The sequence below is a fragment of the Phalacrocorax carbo genome, chromosome 6 (assembly GCF_963921805.1).
Source record: "Phalacrocorax carbo chromosome 6, bPhaCar2.1, whole genome shotgun sequence".
NCBI classification, from domain to species: Eukaryota; Metazoa; Chordata; class Aves; order Suliformes; family Phalacrocoracidae; genus Phalacrocorax; species Phalacrocorax carbo.
Window position 1 is genome coordinate 20,960,887 of NC_087518.1, and position 12,895 is coordinate 20,973,781.

At 42.8% G+C, this 12,895-nt stretch overlaps 1 protein-coding gene across 8 annotated transcripts in view; it reads left to right on the forward strand.

Annotated features, from left to right (window-relative positions):
* Positions 1-12,895, forward strand: part of IP6K1 (inositol hexakisphosphate kinase 1) — a 38,209-nt gene that overhangs the window by 13,862 nt on the left and 11,452 nt on the right. Inside the window, exons 1-2 of one of the 8 annotated variants that reach the window (XM_064454185.1) lie at positions 770-871; positions 1,252-1,296. The exons of 6 other annotated variants lie outside the window; for them this stretch is intronic. The gene's annotated coding sequence lies outside the window, so the exon portion shown is untranslated. Of the gene's footprint in view, positions 1-769; positions 872-1,251; positions 1,297-5,082; positions 5,175-12,895 lie in introns of those variants that run through there. One more of the 8 variants, XM_009511849.2, reaches the window with a different exon arrangement.

Consider the following 12,895-nt stretch of genomic DNA (forward strand, 5'->3'; position numbering starts at 1 on the left):
TCCGCATTTCTGTCTTTGAGTGGTGGAAATAGCTACTTTCTCTCAGGACAGCGCTTACAACTTCCTTGATAATGATGTAGCTTCTACCTCTACATCAGCAGTAAAAGCCTAAACAAAGGCTCTGCTGAATGGGGTGGCTGAATATGTGACTTGGTTGAGGTATTTGGTGCTTTTTATGCCCAAGTCTTCAGTCATAAGGTCTCCCAGGCTCCTATGTTTAGAGGTGGGGTTCAAAGAGAAAATGGCAATCAGAAGCAAATGGAAACAGAGTGAGGGATTACTTGAGAGAATTTGAGCCGTGTGAGTCCATGGGACTTGATGGGCTACACCCAGAGGTGATGAGGTGGCTGTGTCGTAGTGATGCCAGTCTTGGCTATCTGTGAAAAGTCGAGGTGCTGGGATGTCTCTGATCACTTGGCAAAGGCAAATGTTGCACTTGTCTTCAAAATAGGCCCAAAGGATAATCCAGGGACCTACAGGCTGGTCAACCTCTCTTCGGTTCCAGGGACAGTCGTGGATCAGGTCCTTTTGGTGCACCTTTCTGGGCATGTGAAGGAGTGTGACTGGGAACAGTCAGTGTGGATTTGACAAAGATAAGTTGTGTCTGACCCACCTTGTTGTCTTCTGTGATAACATAGTTGGATTTGTGGATGAGGAAGAGTGCTAGAGGCCATTTAGCTTAAGTTTACTGAGTGTTTTGATGCTGTCTCCCACAGTATTCTCATATGCAAGTTGGGACATTACAGTCTGGATGGGTGGAGTATGAATTCAAGCACATCAGGGAATTCTGAAGAGTAAATGGAGTCAGAGGAGGATGAACTCGTGATTCATAGAGAGCTCTTTCCACACAGCAGAATGATAGCTTCTGAAAGTAGGCTCTTAATCAGTGTTTCTTTTCCTCCTGAATGTCATTTGCCACAATGTAATAAGAATGGATCCAAGACAGTATTTAAGAGGCTGTCCGCCTGAAATCCACTGTTCTTGCATATTATCAGTGTAGATGATTAATCCAGCTTTTTGGGGGTGGGGGGTGGGGTTTGACATGAATGTTTCTCAAGATTACCTTGTTTTGTTTTTCACTCAGTCATATCTGTATACGTGATGGCCACTGAACTACAGTTAAGTACAATCATGGTAGTTCTGGAGATTTTGGTCATACCTGACTTAAACCTCCATGGAGGATATGTATGGGATGCTGAGCGGTAAATTTGTAAAGAAAAACATTTGGTCAAAATATAATTTCCTTTTCAGCCCATTATAGCCCTTTTGGGTTTGACCCACTTTCAAGTATAAAAGGTGAGCTAGAGGTTTTCTGTCATTCCAGATCTACTGTGTACTTTGATTTTTTTCCTCACTGTTCCTAAGATACTAGGGAGCACCTGGTAAACTTTTTGGGATAACTAATCTGGAAAAAAATACTGTTTCAATAGAGCTGGACAGGCTCAGGTATAGCTGCTTGTGCCCAAGGAACTGTAATTGTAAAATTCAATGCATGATGTTTGCTTTGGGATTTTTTTTCCTTTCCATTATTGCTATTACTGCCTTGCTACAGCCAGTGGTATGCTTTGGCGTTAAGAATTCAGTTTAAGCTATCTAGTGTGGTAGTAGGCTAAATTAAGGTGCCAGTTATGAGCAAAGAGGTTAATGGTCTTATATAACATTTGTCTTGAGGTTTTTTGTCACTGCAGAATTAAAAATAGTCATTAGAAGTTCTGGGTTGTCCTAGTTGTGGATTTTTCTGAGGAAATCAATTATCTGCAGTGATGACTTTTTTTAATCAAAGCTGTTTTTTTCTGTTTTAAAAGCATAATTCAGAAGTTGAGAACAGACACTAAAACCCCAAGTTTGCCACAAGCTGCTTAAGTTTGTCTTTCAGTTAGTCTCTTGCAAAGCTGTGGATCATTCTTATTTTATCAAAATGGCTTAAAGAATGTAATTTGAGCTCCTCTGCAGTTACAGCTTTTGTAATAATTCTTCATGGATTTAGCTCCATATGGCTTTTGTGCTTCTGTGGTTAACCCTGTGGCTTCTCTGTACAGCTATTGCACTGTATAGTCTGGAACAGCCAAAACCACGCGGTGTTGTTACAGGTGTATCTGACAAGATCTGTTGTTAACAGCATACCTTTTTTGTCCTTCTGAAAACATCTCACCATTTGTCCCAAATCAGAACTGACTGTATCCATTGGGATTAACTTGTATGTGTGTCTAATCTCACCCTAAATCTCCATTTACAGAGATTCTGTGTCCTTGCTGGCCATGTGTTCTCACCTGTTAAGATTTCTTTTCATGTCTAGTCTTTGCAGTTTTGTTAACTATGGAACTCATAATGCATTTTAACTTTGATTACTTTATGAAGGAAAAACTGCATATGTTCACCTACATGGCAGCATAGATTGCTTCACATCTGTGTGGTGTTAAGTGGGAAGGGAAATGATTTCCTGGCTACTGTCATCTAGGGATCATTCAGGACTTGCTTGATAGACTCCATGCAGAAATGTCCAAAGTGTCTTGCTGGGAGGTGCAAAAAAGCAGAACAATGGGGGAAGAATTGTCCTCAAACTCTTGGTTCCTGTGGTCTGTGAAAACAAAGATTTATGTAATGGAATTTGCTGTGGTCTACTCTGGGATGTCCATTTGCGATGCCAGAGTGTTCTTGCAGTGCATAGCTGCTTCTCACTTCTTGAAAATACACCTGGGCTTAGTACTTGCTGAGACTCTCTGTGCTGTGGTACAGTCTGTGCATGAGCTGTGGAGCAGTGAACTGCATTCACTAGACTTGCCCTAATTTTATAGCACGTGATGATCTCTGGTTTTCGGTTGTTCCTTGATTAAATGTCTCCTTTCAAGGGTAGTTGGTAGCCTGCATGTGCAAATAAGGTGCACTGGCATTTGCAGGGAAGCACTGAGCAGACCTGCAGCTGAGCATGTGGCAGCCACAAAGCAGAGTTCCCACCAAATACCACTACCTGTGGCTTTCCCTGTTTGCACTAGAGGTTCCATTTAAAGTCCTGATCTTTGAGCAGTGACCTTATAAATTATTGTAATATCTCTCTGATAAGAATGACTAGACAAGACAGTGTTAATGTGTAATATCAGTGGGCCAGTAGCTGAGCAGAAGTCTTCCAAGGGTAGGATTCATAATCCTCTTAAAGGAGAGGAGAGTCAGAGAGGCTTTGGGAGATCACCTTTTATGGGGTGAGAAACAATCCCTGTGGAAAGCTCTGCCTCTTTGATCAATTTCTCTCACTCTTTCATATTTCATCTTGCAGCAGAAAATAGATCTAGATGAATCCTGCAAGAGTCTTGACCTCTGTAAAACTCCTCCTGCCTCAGGTTTGCACAAGCAGAGACTACCTGCCAGAAGACAGCCGTGTGTATACCGGTTGATAATCTTATGTGACAGTGTTATGAAGTGTTACTCTGTACAGATACTAGTCTATTACTCATGAGACACCTACAGCATTCTGTGATCTAAATGGGACCATGTGGTTCTGTTTAGCACTCTGCAGCTTCACCGCAGTTTTACCTTTGCCTTATTTTGTTGCACCCATATTTAACTTGTACTGGAGAGTTGTGAGAAATCCAGGTGTCTAAATGCCATCCGAAATCATGGCTTTACTGAATTTTCTTAATATTTTAAAGTCATTTTATGTGTGTTTGATATTCAAAGAGAAATACTTCCAATATTAATGACTAAGTGTCGGCAGTCAAGAATTTATTAAGATAAACTTCTTGCTTCTGGTTTGTGATATTCTAGTGATTTGTTGGAACAGAGATGTTGTAGCATTTGTTCATGAACATATACTGTTGTCTTTGAAAAGACCTTCTTTTTTCTTTTTTGTTTTGCAATATTGTCCAAATACAGTAGTGCTGGAAACTTGCTGTTTATTCAAGAGGCAGCCACAGCTTTAACTCTGACTTTTTGAAGAGTGAATTGTGTATGGAAGTAGCCCAGACTGTTCTTTGACTGTGTGGTTGTCCAAGTAGCAGCAAGATGACAAGCAGAAGTTGAATTTGCGACATCTCTGAGGCAAGCCTAGGGCTTCCAGGAATAAATCATTTGATCAATGCTGTATCCAGAGTTAGGTGTTGCATGCAGTGACAAGAGCTAGCTAAAACAGATGCTGAATCATGAGGAAGTGAGTGTCAGACTGAAGTAATGAAATGTACCTTATGAATAAGTAAAAGTCTTCTGAGAAGACCTTATAGTGTCACTACCATTAAGGTATTGCAGCGGACAGTAAATGGTAAAGTGTTTGGTCTCCAGCAGATGAGGGGTATGTACATGCAGCTTTTGTAGCTGTGAAGGCATAAGACCCCTCTTACGATGAGGCAGGGGACAAATAACTAATTCCAGCTTCATGTCACCTTTAGTGTCACTACAACGTATCTGGTGAGCCTTTCACCTTTCTGAGTATGACAGCACACAGGGAGCTCTGGTATATGAATTGACAGCTACTCTGGGTAGTACCTGCAGTTAAGTTGTATGTTATTGCTGTAACCAGTTTGATTACAGGATCATTTCACAGTAACTGTTACAGTGGCTTTCTACATAAAGCCCTGTAGGTTGATCAGCTCTTGCTTCAGAAAAAAACTTGGTTGTGTAGAAGTGGTCAGCTTTCTGAAGTGACTTAGCAGTTTAACCAAGGTAAAGAGAGCCTTGGACATAACCCAGGCAGCAGTTTCTAAGAATACTTTGTTGTTCATGAATCAGTGTTGTTGTTGTCACTGTTCCTGGTACTTTGCTTTTGCTTTGCTCCCCGGTACTGCTTTCACATGCTGCTGCTGTTTGTTCTCACTCTTCCCTATGTATTTTTTTAGTAGCTCTTTAGCTCTGAAAATAATGCTGGCAACAAATAAAGATTTATTTTTGAGGAAATAGGGCATTTTAAAAAAATCAGCAATCTCATTCTTCATGCTTTACTTTTCCACAACTCCTAATGTACAATATGACTCTTCTGTACAAAAGTGTTTTTGTATAAATATTACTTAGTCCTGTTGTGATATTTTTGTCTATGTTGAGTAAGAGTGCAGCTTCACAGTTGCTTGAAGTTGAACTTCTGCCTTTCCTTGCCTTCAGTTACAGGTTCCCACTTTCTCCCTTCTTTTGATGCTAGGGGAATTGAACCTTGTGGTCAGACCTTAGGGACCTGATCCAGCGGCAAACTAAAGGTGTATTGTTTTATATATTGCTGTTTTAGTTTCCTACCAGACTGTGTACTTAATGTAGCTGTCTGCAAGAATGCTGTTGCTGGTGTAAAGATGATGTCAGGACAGGGGTGAAAAAGTTGAACGATCTCTCTGCTGGGAGCAGCAACTCATATGTCTCTAAAGTCAGGGTAAGACTGTTCTCTGAGCTCATGGTTGGCACTGCTACTCTTCTGCCCTTCCCCTGCTGGATGATTCTCTTCTACTGTCGTTGGGCACTGGCACTAAACCAGTTCAGGAAGCCACTTTGGCAAAACCAACTTTTTTTTCTAGCTTAATTTTTTGTCAGGCTGGTTTCTGAGCAGGATCAGGTAAGTGCCAGTGCTCACTCAGGAGAGAGAATGGATTTGAAGAGTGCTGATTTAGATTTATTTAAGCTGTCATGGAACTAAACTTTGAGGTGCCTGTTAAGGAACAAAGAGTAAGATTTGCCAAATACTGATTTTTGTTAATTTTCTGTGTTGTTGTGGATTGATTTGACAACATCTACAGAACAAAGCTGCTGAACAGCTTAGAGACTGTGATCCTTGCCTTCTAGAGCAGACACAAAAGAAACTGTAGAAATATTGTTTCCTGAAGCTGTTTCATTAACATGCCTCCTACCCTGTTCTAGAAATCAAATCTTATTGGTTACTCAATCTTTTATGCCTTGTCTTCAATGAGAAGGCCTTACATAATGGTGTGTCTGATGTGGATACTTGTCACCAGCTGAAAGCAGAGATCTGAGAACCCAGTCCTTTCCAGTAGGTTGCTTGGCAGCCATCACATAGGAAGCAGTTTCAGTTGATTTGTTTCAAACAGTATTTGAGCTGGTAATTTGGGAAAAGAACCTTCAGTCTGTTTCACTCATGGTCATTTCTAAAATGTACCATTATTTTATCATTGCTTAGTGCTTGCTTTGGTTTTCCATCTATCTTTTTCTATTTCCATGTTAAAACCAAAATTCAGCTGCAGTTGAAGAGTTGCCAAGACTGCAGATAGACTCCCCACTCCTTGAATGTCAGTGTCTTCAAATCAGTGGGAGTCTGCACATCACGTAGGCTTAAGTTTTTTGAATAGAAGATCACCAAGAGTTAATGCTTATGCAATTTCTAGGAAAGCTTTGTTTCAGAACTTGGCCCAAAGCTGTTAATTCACATCAGTGACTGTTAGGCATGTTTTTGTAGTTACTTCAGTGTGCAGACTGCAAAAATGACATATAATTTAAGACAAGCAAATAGCTCAAGGGAGCTCAGTAACCCTGCCTTACTTGTAGGATACTCATCAGTGTGACCTCATTTTGTCTCATTAAAGAGACCCTCCAAGCAGTTACAAGCTGCAGCAATAAAGTACCCTACGTGTTCAGTTTAAGTAATCCTGTTCTACAGCAGCCATGAAATAAGAGGTGAGCTGGGAATGCAAATGTTGGCTTTAAGCATGAGGATAACGATCAGCCATTCAGGCACCCTGTGCTGATACAACTGTGTGTACAGCTGCACAACAGATTGGGGATCTGACCTGGGTTGAAAAGTAATCCTTAAAAAAAAAAAACCAAAACAAAACACTGGTTTATTTTTAGCTGATCAGTTCCCTAATTTGATTCATGGTGAGGCTGCAAACAGTTGTACCAGCACAGCAGAGTTGAGTGGGAGGGTGCTGCTCATGCTGGCACAGCTGTCAAAGGATTGCTTTTGTAACCATGGTCTGAGGAAATAACTGAAGGAGGAAGTGGAAACTGATTTAGCTCAATCAGTGCCAAAAGAAATCTGAACATGATATTGGATTTTTTCTGAAGCCAGGCAAAATGGCTTTGAATGGAGTTGGTTTCATTGCAGAGGAACACTTTAAAGAGCAACCAAAACAACCAGTTTTCTCCACCCCAGTTTTACTGAACTAGAGAGAACATGGTGGATGAATAAAGTATCAACATGCACTTTTTCCTTGTGCAGACCAAACTTTCGATGTATGTGTTTTGACTGTTGCTTCCCTGTGAGAGCTGGAGGCCTAGCTGTTCACTCATATAGGTTTTCTTCCTTAATTAAATGTGTTTACACACTCTGAAAGCAGAAAACAATCATGAAGTGCAGGTAGATGAAACTTTTTTGCTTGGCTTTTAACTTCAAATAGATTTTATACTTTGCTTTTCTGGGTAGGTTTTGGTTTTTCCTCTTGTTTTTCCCTTCTGAGGATTCCTTATGAGATGGTGGAGGGCAAAGAGCCAGAAAACAGCCCTTCTTTCTCTTCTTTGGCAGCCCATGTATGGTCCAAAAGTGGAGTGTGTGTGTGCCCTTGCCCTTGAGTTGGTGGAGTTGACTGTTCTTCCTGTTGCAGAATCCTTACTTTGGCCTCTGCTTTGCTTTCTGTGTGTGGCTGGTGTGAGATGCAGCACATTGACTGTTACTTTCAGGTCCTGTCAACGACCCTGTCAAGCCTGAAAACTGATTTTATTGCTGCACAACTACTTCCCTTTTTTTGGGGATTTTGGGACTTTTGCTGGCGGCTTCCTCTTGTTCTTATGCACGCTGGGAGGATCTTGTCCCATCTGCCTACCAGCCTTGCAGGGTGTCTGTACTGGCTGGGAGCCTGAGGTGCACAACCATTTCTACTTGTCAAGTTTGTGTGGAGGTGTAAGTGGGAGCTCAAGCTCCAGGGGTCCTCACACATATATGATGACAGCTCGGGGCCAGCAGTTACTCTGTAGGTGTGACTCTACCTGTACCTACTCTGTAGGTGTAGGCAGGCCAAACTGACTTCCTTGGCTCTGGCCTTGATACCTCCAAGGACTTCTGGGGTATTTTTAAACAGGAGAAGATAAGAACTTAAGAGATGCTAGTTGTTCTCTTTGCCCCTGTTGTGGCACAAACCTGAGACTGCCAGTCACCCGATTGTGGTGGATTCTTGTCTGTTTGGTGGGGCTGCCCCTCTGGCACTGAGCAGTCTTCCCCAGTGCCATCCATTTGGCTAAGCTCTGTGCACCACAAAATTGCACCTTTTTTTTCGCTGCCAGCAGCAGCTTGCTGTGTGGTGTGCTTATCCTCTGGTTCAGCACAAGCATCACCAGCTCTGACTCATGCTCTTAGTGTCAGTAGATTAGCGTGGTGCGTTTATGCGCTCATCTGTCCCACCTTCTGATGCTGTTGAGGTTGTAGAATTTGGTACCCAAGCTGACATGAAAGTGCAGTGTTTCTGAACATACTCCTTCTCATGCTGAACTCAGCATAGTTGTTCCGTCATCTTCCTACTGGGGAGGCATTTGGGTGGAGTTACCTGATGATCATGCAGTCCTTCAGGACTTCCTTAGGGATGTTGCTGGCTTATTTAAGCCTCTCTGTTGGGGAGGAGGCCAAGGTCTGTGACTGAAGAACAGGTATGCTTTATTACCAGCATTAACAAAAACTTTAAAGATAGTATTTTTGAGGCAGGAAGTGAAATTATTCCCTCTGCTTATTCAGTCTATAAGTTGAGTTACAAATTCTTTCCAAGTTAGTCTTTGAGCCAAACCTTTTCAGTAGGATTGATATTAATTTTTTCCTTTCCCCCCCAACTATGAATGCAAGGACTACAGTTTTCTACTGATGAGCTGATTGAGTTTTCTGAGCCCTTCACTAGTGTGAATTCAAGAAATGTCTTTTCTTGGTGGGTTAGATTGATTCCTTATGGTTTGTGCCTGTTGAAAGTAAGTTCCTTTATAACTATCTCTGACTGTTGGATCTGAGAGCTGCGCTGAACAGCAGCAGTTGTGTTGAAATAGCTTAAAAATAACTTGTAGCAGCAGAGACTTTTTTCCTCTTTGTAAACGAGATGAAGAGAAGCCAGAAACTAGCTCATGGAAAGCTGAGCAATGAGGCCTCACAAGCACTGATCTTCCCTAAGCTCTTCCCTAGAAATCATGTGTCATATTCTCATCTCTCCTATAAAATGTGAAGCTGATATTGGATGACCCTGCTTTCCATAGGCATAGCTTGGAAGAAAATCTTCTGGGCTGGTACTGATAAAGCAACCTTTTGTTAATGTACATATTCACTCAGGTCTTGCTGCTATGGAAACTCTCAGGCTTGAACTGAAGCCAGTGCTTCTGAAAGGGAAGGAAGGTGCCCTTTATTACTGAGGTATGTGTATTGGTGGCAAGGTGCAGCAGGATTCAGCAGCTCAGCTCCCCCTTCTTCATCCTCCCTGTCTACTGGAGAGGAAAGAGTGACTGGACCAGGGCTGGACCCTCCTCCAGGCTCCCCTTTGCAGTAATGCTGATAGTGGTGACAAGGACTGGCAGGTCCCCAGGCAGCCTGTACTCTCCTGCCAATGTGCTGCATTTCTCCAGTGAAGAAGGGGAAGCCCAGAGAAAAGAGCAGCAAGGGAATGAAATCAGCTTATATCACCCCTGTTATGTGCAGTCCTCTCCTGCTCTTCAGCCTGATGTTATCACAGTAGCGGCAGCTTTTCCAGCATCAGGCCGAACAGGAATACAAGCTGGAAGAGGCAATTTGAGCCTCGGCTTTGGTTACATTCACTTGCAGACAGCTGCATGAGATCTTCCCAAAATGTTGCAGAGCACCTGCTCCATATGTTGCTAAATGTGATAGGTGTTCCCTATGCACTGTTGTGTGCTAAGGCTTGGTTTAAAAAAAAAAAAAGAGCTACCACTGTAGTATGTCAGTGTGAGAAGACGGGTATTGTCTGTGTCCTGGGTCTAGATCCCTAGCAAGGAGTTCACGTACCTCATCCCTCCCTCATCCCTATGCTTTGCGCATAGGTGACAGCAGAAGGTCCTTTGCAATTCCTATTAATCTGGCCTCTAAGAAAACAGCCTTCTTAACCCCAGATCTAGGCACTGGTTTTAATGAGTAGTTTAGGCATTCTAGCCGTAGCTCAGCCTCTCTTTCTTCAGAAAGAGCTGAAAAGAAAGGAGTGGGAGCCAAACCTTAGGAAGAAGAGAAAATTCTTGGCCTCACAGGCTACTGGCAGAAGTGCTGAAGTTTTGTGATTAGTGTGGTGGAAGATTATTTGTGCCATACTACTTTCAGATCTCTAGGAGACAGAAACATAGGGTATGCCTAGGGACTCATTACAAGCTTTATTTTATTTTCCATGTGGTCCTTCTGTAAGCTCAATCAAGTTCTATCTTAAAATAGATTAGGCTGTTTCCTTGGCACACTTCAGAAGTTGTTGCGTTCCTGCATCAACAACAGGGCACAAAGAGTACTGGTGAAGGAAGCATGCTTTTGTATAGCTCATGGCATAGGGTGGAACACACCTATTAGTGGCTACTGTCCCTTCACTGGCCTTGTTTATTGCACTTCCTCCACCAGCCTCCCTGTTGACATTCTCTTCCTCAGTTGGCATTCTTCAGCAGCTTTTCCTAAGGCTTGTTCCCCTTCTGATGCATGCATACGGCTTGTATTCTATCATCTGGCCTTGATCTAAAAAGCCAGGCTTGCCTTGGTGAGGGCAATGTGTCCAAAAAGGGCTGTATTAGGTAATAGCTCAAGCATTGGACAAGATGCAAGGGAAGCCTCAGGGTTCAAAGCAGTGTCCTCAAGTAGGCTAGGAAGGTTTGTAGCTTCCTGGATACCATGCTGGCCAAATGTTTCTGTTACAACCTAAATGTTGCTGCGGGTTCTTGGAGAGTTGTGTTCTCTGCCCAGGTCCCAGGGGTCATCTCCATTTTCTGCTGACTAGATAGACATGTTTCAGGCCTGTGGGTCAGTTTTTGTGCTGGAAAGCTGATCTCATAGCACAGTGGGAGATGTTTTTTGGGGTGGTGGGGTTTTTTTTTTGTTTTGCTTTTTTTCCTTAGACTGGGTTTTCTTCTGTAGAAGTTGGATCACCCAATCCAGCATGACTGGAAAACACCATGCTTTTCAGCATGTATGTGAGCTGCTGCTTCTCTTTGCTAACAAATCTAGCTCACAAGAAGCAGTCACCAGGTACTCTTTGGCCAATTGCTGTAGTCCTCTTGCCTGGTATTGCTGGTATTTTGTATTGTTGTGCTTTGCTCCTGACTGCTTTGGGGTTGTTAAGGGAAAGTCCAACTTTTGTCAGCGTGATCTTGAGGTCAGTATTTATCCTTCACCTGTGGCCCAGCTCCAGAATTTTAAGTGGCCATCTGCCTTAGTCTTCAGCACTGCAGGTTGTGAGGGCTGACCACAGTCCCAGGAGCCACAGCAAGGCATTGCTGGAAAGATGGACATGCAAGCTGCTTACAACTTGGGCGTGAGTCAACAGTGCTAAAAGCAGTCAGCTTTCTCACTGTGTAATACATAATAATTTTAAATGTTTGTTCTCCTTTTTATTTTGGAAAACAGCTTTACTAGTGAGTCATGAAGGTTGTCAGTGTTCCCGTACAAGACCGCTTATAAAGAGTGGGAACATCAGCATTGTGGTGCAGTCTGCAGTAATTCTCTCACCCATTGCAGCTGTTTAAAGAGTACCCTGGCTGAGTCTTCAAGACTGGCCTGAATGTTTCACTGCTGTTTGAGCTATAATGGGTGGTGTTGGAGGATACCAAAGGGTCTGCTTGGATGAATTGGTCTCCCTCAAGCTGTTGTGTGGATTGTGCACTGTGTTTTACGGTAATTGGAAGGACTCTGAATTTTATAAGCCAACTAAAACAGTTGAACACATGCCTTTGTTTAGCAGAGGAAAGATGAGTAATATTTAAGCCTTCAAATAGTTTTCTGCTTTATATTTCTTTGAATCTTCTGGGATTCTTCTGTCTTTATTCGTGGATAGTGTCAATGTTTAGCAATAACCCTTTACTTTGGGTTAGTCTGATGACAAACATTAAGCTGTATCTGGGATATAAAGTGTCTGTTTTTCAAGCCCTTAGCTTCTTCTTTAAAAATATTGCCTTTGAAATGCTACTTGCCACAAAGTATTTTTTCTCACATTCACTTGTATATGGGAAAATGCTGGCTATATTGCCGTTTCCTTTAGGGCGTGTGGATGAATATGTGGAGCAATAGCAACTGGGTTTGGACTCTCCCCATCTGGTGCCTGGCTCCTTCTCTTGTGTCCTGGCCACAGAATGTGTGGTATGGGGTTTTTTGTTTGTTTGGGGTTTGTTTGTTTGTTTGGTGTTGGTTTTTGTGGCTGTCACTCCCTCCCAGGTGTACTTGCACATCTGAGTCTTAATGTTGGGTTTTCTTGGGGGGCAGTGGTGTACTTGGCAGTGAGCCTAGGGCACTTCTTGGTGGCTACAGCCTGCTTTCATTGCCACTTACCCAGGAGTCCTTGGATGACTGCAGTCGTCTCATGGGTGACTCTAGGCCATGCAGTGGAGAAGGCTTGAGGGACTCTGCAGAGTTGGGTGGCTGCTGTCCTCAGAATAATTCAGGTGGCATATGCTTCATTGTTCCTCACCTTCAGGAAAGAAGGCTGCTGAAGGTAGGCAGAGGGTTCAGATCTCTTGCTCTGGCCGCAAACTGCCTGTTAACCTATAGGTGAGGCACCCCTAACTGCGAGAACAGTCTGTGTGGGCCTTGGGGGGTGCATGTGTCTGCCTGGGTGTTTGATCTCCATCTGAAGTTAGTGAAGGTGTCTGAAGCTAATGAGTCTGCTTAGATAATGTCTCTTCTCTAAAGTATGGATAATAGTACTTCCTTTTGTCATTGGCAAAACTGAGACCATGAGACATTTTGCGATTGTCTTTCCATGAAACCTGGCACTAGTACCAGACCTGAGCATTGTATGTGTGTCTCTTTAGTATG